This window comes from Leptonychotes weddellii, chromosome 3 (genome assembly GCF_054177405.1).
Source record: "Leptonychotes weddellii isolate Sample4059 chromosome 3, ASM5417740v2, whole genome shotgun sequence".
NCBI classification, from domain to species: domain Eukaryota; kingdom Metazoa; phylum Chordata; class Mammalia; order Carnivora; family Phocidae; genus Leptonychotes; species Leptonychotes weddellii.
Window position 1 is genome coordinate 24,388,722 of NC_138371.1, and position 12,659 is coordinate 24,401,380.

General features: G+C 38.3%; 1 protein-coding gene across 26 annotated transcripts in view; it reads right to left on the minus strand.

The window, feature by feature from the left end:
• The window catches only part of MAP2 (microtubule associated protein 2), a 139,942-nt gene extending 128,843 nt beyond the window's left edge, over positions 1-11,099 (minus strand). For 6 of the 26 annotated variants that reach the window (XM_081813740.1, XM_081813739.1, XM_081813738.1 and 3 more), the window contains exons 1-2: positions 10,863-11,096; positions 10,519-10,586 (exon numbers count right to left, since the gene is read on the minus strand). The gene's annotated coding sequence lies outside the window, so the exon portion shown is untranslated. Of the gene's footprint in view, positions 1-1,568; positions 1,630-10,518; positions 10,587-10,862 lie in introns of all 26 variants that reach the window. The other 20 variants (XM_081813726.1, XM_081813728.1, XM_081813731.1 and 17 more) reach the window with 10 other exon arrangements.
• Between the last annotated feature and the right edge of the window lie 1,560 nt (positions 11,100-12,659).

The window sequence follows — 12,659 nt, forward strand, 5'->3', positions numbered from 1 at the left end:
AAGATATAATTTCAAATGGTCATTTCCAAATGACCCCTGGCAGAAGGGGCAAATTGTTCCTGGTTAAGAATCACTGGCTCAGAGTAAAATGCTATGGCTATGGGGCCAGATAGACCTGGGTTTTTCTTTAAGCTCCACTAATAATAACCTCTTTATCTTTGGGAAATATACTTGACTTCACTAAACCTCTTCTGTGAAATGGGGATTAAAAAAACCCCCACTCTATAGAGTTCTTTTTCTTCTTCCTCCACTCCTCTCCCTCTCTTCTTCTAAAAATGTATGTACTTAGCACATAATATGGACTAGGTAAATAAGGGTTATTAATATTTTAATTGTAATTGTAGTAATGGTGATGAGGAAGAGGAGGAGAAAAATGTGTGGAGTGGAGGGTGTGTGAGCCAAGGTAGTGAGGGATAAGGAGAGGTCACTGTAGGCAATGGATGCTTGGGTGAGGGGTGTGGTTATGCTCCAGATCAGCCCTCTCCAATGAAAGTTATGTCATAATGGAAATAGGCTGCAGTAGGTAATGCTTCTATAAAAGTAATGTGGCTATGGAGCACTTGATATGTGGTTAGTATGACTAAGGAGGTAAAATTTTTATTCTTTTCATTTTAATTAATTTAGATTTAAATAGTTGCATGTGGCTAGCTGCTACCATATTTACTGGCCAGCACAACTCAAGAGAGCAAACAAGGGCCAAAGAAGAGTTTGTATTAACAGTCTGTCTAGGAGATTAATGGGGTGGTGGCGTTTGGGGCAGGAAGACAAGATAAAAGCATTTCAGCAACCCTGGCCGCTATAATGAGAACCTGGATGAAGATGACGGAAAGGAGAATTTGAGGAAGAGATAGGTTACCTCAATGACCATGTCCTCAGTCCTCAGTGGACCCAGTCTTATTGCTGTCTGCCTGGAGACACCTAATCTCAGCCCTAACTCTGAGGTCTCTGAGGTTATAATTTTTTTTTTACATATGCTACCCTTCCCTTTCTATAGCTGAGATCAGAACTTGGATCCATAGCTTCCAGCTTATTCTTTATAAGTTCTTACAATTATCCTAAAAATAGACAAATCAAAGATGCTCCATAGATCTGATTTTCTGAAGCTTTAATCATTTTCTTTGTGATCCTAGATTCTTGCTGAGTTATTTACCACTTGCTTAAAAGGTGAAACTTAAAACAATGGATGTGAAACTTAAACAATGGATTCTTCTTTATCTGTCAAATGCTTTTTAAATCATTAAGATTACATTTCTGTGGTATATTTAATCTGATCTCTTTTGCATACTGAAAAGTATAAAGCCTTTTCAGTAATAACTGCTATTTTTACTAATATTTACTGAGCTCCATGCCATACTAATCCAGGAATCTAAAGGGCAAGAGTCTTTTGGGAGAGCAGAGCAGTAACACAGGCCTACCTTGGGATGTGTTCTTTATTTCAGCAATCAAGTCAGTGCATTATTAAAATATTCCATATTTGGGACAATACACTCATTTATCTGCTTTGGCTGCATATTAGTAGAAAGTAAAAGCCTTAAGAGTCAGAACAAGGATATGAGCCAAAGGTTTACCGTTTCCTAGTGGAGGGACTTGGGTAGGTCATTTGCATTCTTCAAACTTCAGTTTTCTCATCTGTAATAAATATAACAACAAGATCTGCCATTCCCATTCCAGAGATTGCTGTGAGCTTTGGGAGGTCATATGCTTTGTATGACTTAAAAAGTGGTACAGAAATTTTTTTTTCTTAAAGTCTAAATGCTACTTGCTCACTGATTAGATTATTTCAATAATTTTATAAAGCAAAGTCGACATCTTGGGTCTTTTTTGTGAGCATAACATAAGAAACAACTAAAAATGCATGCACACATTAAACTATATATTATATTTGTTACTTCCCTATGATGTATTGAACTATCCACCACCTTTTAGAGGAAGTTTAGCAGTTTGACCAGTTAATATGACTCAGGACTATGGGTTCTTGTATCATTTTAAAATTTTTCCATTGTTAGATGTCGTATTTCCTCAACTACCAATGTAATCTTAAAAGTCAATCATTTTAGGGATTTCTGTCCCCACTATTTAAGGCAGTCTAGTTGTTTTTAAGAATCAACAATATCACAGATTCACCTGCAGCTATGCTCAAAATCATGCTAATTAGCTGCTCTTAGGCACTGAGAGAATCCTTAATGTCTACATGTTGTATCTTATTCTGTATATACAACCAGGAAATCTTACCATGAGAAAATCCTACAATGAACAAGAAGATACTTTTAAAGAACACAAAGTAGAAACATTGTTCACATTACAAATAAAACGTAAGATCTTCCTGAAAAGACACCTCATCTCTTAAGTTCCTATTCATTGTAAAGAAATAGATTTTTGTTGTAAGTGTTAAATAGAGTAGCTTTGTTTTAATAATTGCCAGATGTGGATCAATGAACATCCGGCTGCTTTAAATAGTCATAATCCAAAGTCATTAACACTAGGAGAGAATCTGAAGGAAGGTTAATTCGAACCATCTGAGGCAGACCCAAATGGAATCTACAAAAAAAGGGATTGATTCAAACTTTTTTTTTTTTTTGAGAGAAAAGGAGAATTTGTCAAGAAGACCAGAAGTTATCCTGTGCTACTCTGAGACTCTTAACTATTGACTAAATGTCAAAAAAGCATAGGCATGGTATTCGAATTCCGGGTATTTTACCAATTCCAGTTTGACTATGCAAAGACCAGTGTTGTCCACTATAGAAAGACTACAGTTACACACCCACACACGCACACACACGCACGCACGCGCACACGCGCACGCGCAACACTCATTTTCTTAGCTTCAACATGGCGCATGCACAAGGGCATTTCTAAGCAGACAACATAGTGAATGCAAAGATGCCTGTGACTTGACTTCTTTCCCCAAGTGCCTTCCTAAGTGTTCTCCTTGAAGAAATATGGTTATCAATTTAAGTTGACTTCTGTTCATATGAAAACTAGTATTTCACGGAATTTTAAATTCAAAGTTTCTATTGACACTGCTCACATCTACCTGGCTGTTCAAGTAAGCAGCAAATGACAAAATTACAGTGACAAAGATCACAGATCTGGTCATAGGTATGGCTTCTATCTAGAGATAGAAGCAGTCCTTTAAACAAAGGAGACATGCTAGTAAGTGTGAGAACATCAGAAATGTTTGATATGCAGTTAAGGTGTTTCCTTGATGGATAAGTATGCCATATTTATTTGATTGCTTATTTTCTTAGGTATTTTTTAGCTGCAAGGTGTGGTGTGGGAGGACTCAAACAGGTAAATGCTCCTAAGTTCTTGCATCTATAGAAGAGGACTAAGAGCCGCGTGGTGGAGGCAGAAAGATAACATCCCTCCAGTGGAGGCAGAAAGATAACATCCCTCCAGTCTGTCAAGGCTACTTGTGAACTCTTAGCCCCTTTGAACACTCTAATCATCTGCAAACACACACATTCTCTCCTCCGAGGAATGCAGGTTGCTGCCACCAACCAAAACATTCCACCAAAGAGAAATGATTTTGTTGGAAAAAATGTATTCCTTAAATCAGAGACTATCCTCAATACTCAGGAGTCCCCTGTGGCTTGAAGTAGAGTCCCCCAAGGCTTGTATGAGGAGTTGGGTGGCAAGAAGATGAGATGTGGACACCCAGAAGCTTTGCCACTAAGCACAGCGGGACAGGAGGGTTGTCAAGTGTTGGGGGGTGGGGACAGAGAATTTAGCAGGCTGGCACTGTGCTGAACACCCAGGCACAGAGGAGGTTAGAAGTTCAAAGAAATCACGAACCAGGGAAACAGAGCTGCAGTTAAGAAACTGGCAGAGTGTTATATGGAAACACACCCCCAAACCTGAGCCACGAGAATTCATTAGATGGCATAGTAAACATGGAGCATAGGCAGAGAGATTGAATGCCAGTAGCTCATTAGGGCTTGTTCAATGGATCTTCATAAAACAACTGGCTGGAATTGAAAAAGGCCAGAAAGAAAGATAGTTCTCTCACCATCAAAGAGGTGCGAAAGTATGTGGTGTTGCTGCCCAGAAAGAAGGGTTCCCGTTTGACTTGTTCATAATGACTGCTCCAATCCTTTCTAATTTTTCTTGCCTGGACATCTGCCTCCTAACCTCTTGCTGATCAAGGCATGGCACACTGTCTAGCCATATCAACATTACCTAGGAGCTTGTTCAAATGGAGGCTCTCAGGCCCCTCCTCACACCGAATGATTCTGAATCTGCATTTTAATGGGATCCCCAGTTGATTGATCTTGGCTTTAAAGTTTGAGGAGCTGATCTCCCAGTGTCTACTCTTACCATCTTATCATCCATTCTCTGCATAGCTGCCTGAGTAATGTTTTAATTTTATTTGTTCACCCACTGATTATCCCCCCCCACCCGGAAATAAAGTTCCATTAGGGCAGGAAAAGGATGTGAAAATGGTGTTCAATAAATATTCACGGAATGAATAAGTGGATTTTCCTCTAGGCTGTGATGAAGTCCAGGTGATAGGTAGCCACCCCGCCCCCCGCCCCCGGCCCGCCATATCTTTTCTTTACCACTAGAAAAGTCTCACTCTCTTTTCTCTTGCTTTTATCTATAGGTCAGACGAATTTTGTTTGCCAAGCCTAAATCCTTATCTGTGTTCTTTGTCTCCTTTCTTTCAGGAACTTTTCTATGTTGTCCTTCTTCTGCTTATATACCTAACACCCCCTCTTCTATATGTGCCCTCCCTTCAGCTTAGGACTTCCCAGGTTACTAACAGTAAAGTCCCACTGCCCGACATTGAGTCCTAGACCTCTTATATAGGTTTTCCTATTGCTTTCATATCCTTATTTACTCATTCACTTCTCAAGAATTTGCTTCTGTCCCCACAATTTGACTGGTTTGGAGTCAGACCCAGATTCAAAACTAGCCCTGAAACTTGCACAAATGTCTCAGTCTCTGTTTCTCCATTTAAGTGGAGAGAACAGAATGTATAGAGTCACTGCGGTCACTGTGATAATTAAAGTGCCTGTCACAGAGGCTGGCGCATGTCAGGTGCTAACGTCATCCTAGATCCCCTTGGTTGGAGGAAAGGTGAGGCTAATTTCGAAACCATCAAATTATATTTGACCAGAAATATGACAATATAAAATACAGTGATTCTGTTGTTCGGAAATAGCCCTTGGAAATAATGTGAAATATCGTGTGAGAGTAAAATATTCCATTCCATTACAGCATGAAGATGATAGTAAAAAACTGGGAAACAAGAGGAAACAAACATACCCAATGTCTTCATAAAAGAATATTACGCAGGTGGCAAAACGTTTTGAGATGCTTAAGATACTCTGAGTGGAAAAAAAAGGCAGAATTCAAATTGTATTGTTTTGATCCTGGTTACGAAAATTTAAATGCAATAGATGGAAGGAAGGAAGCTAAACAGGTAGAGTGTTAACCACAGTCTCTGGCTTGTATAATTATGGATAGCTATTATTTCCTTCCTTTACACTCTTCCAAATTTGACAAATTTTACAAAATGTGGATTTATTGTTTTTATAACAGAAAACACTACTGAAGTAAATAATACATTGAGCAGTCTTTTACTTATTCTCATTCTTCAACTTTTCTGCAGAATTTGAATTTTAGCCTTGTTTTCTATTATTTCACCTGTCCTCTTTTTTTCCTTGCTTTAAAAAAAAGAGTTCTTCCTTTAACTTTGTCAATTCCTTATTCTACAATCTAAATGTGGGTGCTGCTGAGAGTGTTCTCTCTGGTCCTCTTCTCTTCTCTCTTGGTAATGTCATTCACATCCTGTCTCCTAATTTCTCTTCTCAGTATTTGCCCAATGTGATCTGCCATCTACCAGACCAGTCTGCCTACAAATCCAGCCCATCATGGCCTAAACCTGCCCCTTGACTTTTTATTCCCTCCCTCATTCAGTCAGCATTTATTGGCTGTCCACTATGCCCTAGGCAGTCTGCAAGAGACTAGGATGCAAGACAAATGAAAGAGAGCCTTTTTCCTCAAGCAGCTTTTAGCTACCTTTCTCCCCTCATTTTTCTAGTTATCAAATTCAAATGTTAGAGCCAGCACTGAGTCCTTCTGTTTTTCATTCCTCCTACCAATCAAGCAGTTGCTATATTCTGCTTATGACTTTGAGCTCAGAAACATCTTTCAATTTCATGACCTCTTTTTTTATGCCCACTGTCAACACCCTCTCTGAGCCTTTATTATTTCCTGGCTTATCCTACGAGAGCTTCCAAAGTGATGTCTTCTTCAATATATTCTCACCCACAACTCCATCTCACATACAGAGATAAAGTAAGTCACCTGAAAACAGAGTTTAGGTCAGAGTGGTCTGCTATGCAAAATACACCCAATAGCTTCTCATCAAATACTGAATAATTTCCTCAAGTTGGTATTTAAGGTCCCCATTCGCATGTATTGGGTTGAACTGAATGGATTCTTACTTTGTAGTTCAGAAAGGGCAGAATACTAGCCATTTTATATGGTATGACTGAATACTATTTCCATCCTTACCTTATAAGAACCCCCTTCTTCTGCCCTGCACTCTAGAATATAAACGAGATCAGTCTACACTTTCCACGCATGTTCACTTTCTTTGGTCTCTTTGCTAATGTTTGTTCTTCCTGGAGCTCGTGCATGCATTCTCTCTCCCTTGAATCTGTCTTTTCATCCCTAACCTCCACCTCAAAAGACCCATCCTCCATGAAATATTTCCTGTTGAGTCTCTTCTCAATTGTTAGTACTCCTGGCCTGCAATGAAGTCCCTTAAGAAATTATTCATGTGTCTCTTATGGTACCAATGAGCCTTGAGGCTACTTCTTTGTTTTGTTCTGCTGCAACCAACTGAGCTCCAAAAGTGTCCTGTTCTATATAAGCCTTTGCAAGTGGAGCATCTTAATACCCATCTGTGTAATTGTTAGTGCTCTCAGTTATTTTTGTGGCTTAGTTAGCCATACTTAAGGTTGAATGTGGTATCTGCCTACTATACAGTACGCACACTGCATACTGTTCCCTGCTCATTTATTGCTTTTCGGTCATTTGGAACTTCTGCTATTATTTCCATTAAAAAAAAAATTGCAAAATAGGGGCGCCTGGGTGGCTCAGTCGTTGAGCGTCTGCCTTCGGCTCAGGTCATGATCCCAGGGTCCTGGGATCGAGTCCCACATCGGGCTCCTTGCTCGGCGGGGAGCCTGCTTCTCCCTCTGCCGCTCCCTGCCACTCTGCCTACTTGTGATTCCTCTCTCTCTCTCTCTGTGTCAAATAAATAAATAAAATCTTAAAAAAAAAATTGCAAACTATGGCATCAAGTTATGCTATTTAGTACTCGAATTCTCTGGCTAATTTGCTTATATAGATTACACTATTTAGTAATACGCCTTCATCATGATGACACAGGAGCGCTTTATGAATTAATTTGTTTTAAAACTTCCTAATTTATCTCTGATATTCCTCCTTAACTTAAAAAAGGATAAAGTTTTTCAGTTTAAATATAAAATACATATTAAAAATATAATATATAGCAGAGTTTGAATATTATGTTACATATTCTAAGATATATTTACTCCTAACTTAAGTATATAAAAACAAATATCTGCAGGCATACTGTTTTAACCTTATTTCAGTATATATCATGTGCATAAATAAAATATTAAAGCAATGGCTATGAGCCAAAAAAATCTACTAGAAAAAAAATGTAGTATGTTGTGGTTAATATTGAAGGACTTTGGGCCAGACTTGTGTTGATTGCCCAGCTGGAGTCTCCATTCATTCATCTATAAAATGGAGACCATACCCATCTCCCAGGATTGTAGAGAGAGTAAAAACAAGATAACATAAGTTAAGGGCTTAGGATATCATCCAGCATATAGTTAATAACAAAAAATTATAGTTGTATTAATACAAATAAATGGCAACAAGAAAAAATAGCATTCTCTAAAACTATTATGACTCTAGAAGTTTCCTTATATGTTATGAAATGATGTCATACTAGTCCATAATGAGCAACAAAGCATTTAAGAGGACTATGACATCATTTCTAGTATTACAGAGGGAGAGAGAGGGGGAGAGAGAGAGAGAGAAGGCCTCCTCCCCTCTGCTGCAGCAAAATCTTGGCTGAAGACATGAAGAGCAATAAACAATGTCCAGCTTGGGAGTAGTATTTAGGAAGCATCCACAAAGCAAAACTCATGCTGCAGTTTGGCTTCTTTCCCTTCCTGATAAAAGTGAAAAGGGACACTTCAAAAATTCTTTCCATCTTAACCTAAAACTGGAAAAATCCTTTTCTATATAGCTGGAGAAATTTTCACACATAGTTTTCCTGATTTTCTACCTGGTATTATCTAATTAATTATTATTAAAGACATATAGTGAATATTTGGGGTAGCTGGAAAAAAAAAGTACCAAATATCTGTTTTACAGTGTGCAATCTCATGAAAAACGAGAACAAAAAAGTAACGGGGGAAAATGCTGATGAATCATTTACCCATCATATAATTAAATAAATATTTGTTGGACTCCTACTGTGGTCCAGGCACTGTTTTATGTGTTGAAGATATGAGTGAAATAATTAACCATTGTCAAAACGAGTTTGATTAGCAAAACCGTGATACAGATCCCTGACTCACTCACAGTCCTAAAGTCAAATTCAATTCTGAATTGACGCCATAACGGTCTATTTCAATAAACTCTGGTTTATTACACAAAATCTGTCAACACACCCCTAGATAAATTTAAAATGGTCCTAGAAAATTTAGCCACCAAGAGACTTTTGGTGAGGTCATATGCCACTTCTCCAATACCCAGATAAACCTCAACAGAGCTGATTAGTTCCTATTAACAATATACTGAATACATTTTTTTAGTGGTTAGATAATAACATCATCCTTTTCCAATTCACATAAATATCCCATCGTTCAAAATTAATATAATGAGTTGCTAAACGAGCCTGGGGATTAGAAAACAGATTCTCACATAAAATATATACTGTGTGGATTTTATTAGATGGGAAAATGCCAAATAGATTTTTTTTTCCACCAGATACGAAATGTATTCGCCTACTCTGAGTGGAACCTAAAAGGAGAGGATAGTCCCAAGGGTTTTACAATATCCAGGAGGAAAGTAAGTCCTCTCTGGGGATTTCATACCTGATTCCACTGAGTAATTTCTAAGGAAAAAAATGCAATATATTTCATGTATCTCTGAGACTAGTCTATTCGATTTTGCTCAATATCTGAAATAAATGCAGTTTCTTTTTTAGAGCACACGGATTTATTTTAATGAATTCATTCTCTTGTGCAAAAATATGATGCGATACTGCCTACACTCTGGAAGGGTGGTGACATCTGCCCCTTCCCTCTCTCCCACGAAACCTACCCACAGTGGCAAGGCTCTTAGCAAGTGCTTGTGGAATGAATAAATTAAGGTTCTCATAATTACACACTGCAGAGGAAATTAAACAAGGACAATGCATTCGTCTCCTTCAACTGCTACAAATATTCACACTCACAGGTGCATACTCACAGACTTCTTGTATTTCAGGATCAGTCATCGAACTTTAACTATTTTTAAAGTACATAAAAAAAAAAACTAACCTCCCTGCATAACATATTTTGGGCTGATAAGCTTGAGAGGAAATGCTATGTGAAGCCAAAGAAAGATTTAAACGATGTTATTGATCTTCTCAGCAGGGCAGAAAATGTCTTCCATTTTTTGAAGGCAAATTACAAATGTAGCTTTTGTTGACATGAAGTCAAAGATAACTTTAAAGAATTAAACAAAAGGTAATGCCCATAACTGCCATCTCTAATCAGTATACATCCTGATGTTGAATTTGAAAATGAATATTTTTCATGTAAGGCAGAAGGCCCAGGATCAATGGATTCAACTGCTTCCATGACAAGATGAAGGATTACTTTCTTATGCCGATAAAGCATATACAAAATCAGTTCATTTAATAACGAACAACCTCAGCCTTTAAATATGGTGCTAAAGACTAGAGCATCAGTGAAGAAGTTACAATATTTTATTCACAAAACCCAACAATACTGAGTCATTCTTAGGCTCTCATCTCTAGCGCTCCTTCTACCTGGGAAGGGCAAGCCATTTCATTTACCCATTTAAAAACATCACTTATTAGCAAGATTCCCTCAGATAAAATCATTACTTTAGTATATTCCTGTTAAATTTAAATGACTGAATTTTCATTAAGATAGAGAATTTTTGATATTTTTTTTAGCTGCTACAATAATAAAAATCCGAAAATAAGCCAGACATATTGATATTTGTTAACAACTTGCAACCCAGGCAAAAGACATAATTCCTTAGACATCTTATAACCAAAACAGCCTTGGATAATGGCATTCTCTGCTTGGGAAATCATACATGTATAGACAATGATCAACGTAGGCTTACAGATAAAAGACCAACCATAGAGAGATTAATTTAAATAAAAACATTCCAAATCCTCCCTGATTTCCCCTCATTTAAACATCCACACAAAACATGCGGTACCTTTTAATTTTCTGAATGAGCAGTTCCCAATCAATGTTTCTTCGGTTAGAGACAACAAGCTGAAGAATCTACCGAAACAAAACAAAAGAAAAAAAATACATATACAGATTTGTTAACTATATATTGAAAATCATAACTCACCAGTAAGCAAATGCATTCTTTATAATCCAGATAATAAATCTATGTCTTGAGATCTGTAATACAAATAATGCAACACTCGAATTTTTGGGAAGCTCGGTAATGAACTTTAAAGCATTTTACTTTGAGACCACATAAAGCAAATCCTTTGAAAAATGGATTGAAAATAAAATGAAATAAAATTTTAAAAAACCCCGAAGCATTACCAGTGCATACGCAGTGATACCACCCAAGTCTAGCCTTTGAGGATTGCTGCAGAATCCTTCCCCCGGAGCGTTATCTCTACGGGCTGGCTCTAGCTCTCTAGCTCCAGACAGACGCAGTCTGCAAGCCACCAGCTCCTCTCTGTGTGTGTCGGGGAAAGGGAAGCTGCAAATTAGAAAAAGTCCCCGCAGTGGCGAAAAGGAAAATAAGGCGAGTGGGAGAGGGAGAGAGAGCTCACTAGCCTCAGAATTTTCGAGAATGATGACAAGCCACCCAGCTCCGCCATCATTCACTGACAATAAGATGCAGCCCTGGCTTATGATTTAGCGGTTTACCATAGGGGCTTCTGGTATCAAATGCCTGACAGGCATTTTAATTGCCTCCATCCAAGTGTGTCCCCAGGAGTCGAGTCTATAAGCCTATGAATGTCATCATCTGGTCTCCTTTGTGTTAATGCCAGACACACGCGAACACACACACACACGCACACACACACGCACACACTGTGCTTAAATAAAGAGTTTCCCAGCATAATATATAGGATTACAAATAAATCTGGCTACACAAACTGGACATGATAAATGGTAGTTTATGGGAATATTTTTATCTACATTAATGACGTCAGAGATTGTCTGATGTTCTGTCACTGGCCGCTCATTACGATATTTTAAAAACTGAATATCCAAAATTGTTTGTTTATTTATTGTTTATTTATATTCCAAAATAAACATCTGTGCTCAATAGAAAAAAGCACATATTTATTTGTATTTTCTTAGGGAAAATTCAATCCCCTTGTAACTGTGATCATTACACATTTGGCAACGTTTTCCTTACAAGGGAGAATGCAGCAAAAAACAAAGAGGATTAGGAAACCAGGGTTGATGTGTGATTTCTCTGGGCAATCTATTTTATTCCGTTTACAGACAGAAGCGAAAGGAGGTGGCAATGAGCTTGGGTACCGGGACCTTACAGTCCCTGAGGGCCAAGGCAGAGAATTGAATCTCTGGCATAATCAGTACCCCCCTTTATGTTAGCAACTGAAATTAACAGCTGAATATCCCTGTTTCACAGTGCCCCTTATGCAGGGAGGTTAAATGTGGAATAATTCCCTGCATTTATTGCCCGGACAGAAGGGCTGGGAAAAACATTAATAAATAAATTAATTTTTACAGCATTGTTAGCTTCCTGCATCAGTGAATGGAGCAAAATTCAATGTATACCAAAAGGGCCGGCTGTGAAGAAGGTTGCTGGGAGGGAGCATCACCATGGTTACCGGAAACAGAAAGTACTGAGAAAAATAAGGTAATGATAGAGAAAAGGGAAGGAGACTCCAGGGGAGGAAATTTAGAGTGATATGCTTCATTCTTTGCTTTCTGGAAAGAACTGTGTCTATCAGTTTTACACTCTATTTTGAGCGCATTAAGATGAATTTACATTCTCCATTAGCCACCTTTCTTCTCCACTTTTTGATCATGAGCTAATTCTGCTTTCATAAATATTCAGATTATGGTTCTTTTGTATGAGATGGTTCCTACTTCTCCTTGCCTCTGTCCATATCCCGGATTCAGGAACACCACTCAGCCTAGTCCACACCCTTTGTTTCATAGGTGAGAAAGCTGAGGCCCAGGGAATCTGGCCAAGGTCACAAAGCAGGCTGGTGATCCAGCAGACACACCATCCCCATTCTCTGACTTAGGTGCCCTGCTTTTCTTCTTTCACCAAGTGATTTTCTTTCTGCGCTCCCTCCCGTTCTGTGTGCAAGAAAAAATGACTCCAAAATCATCCTTTGTCTTTGATTT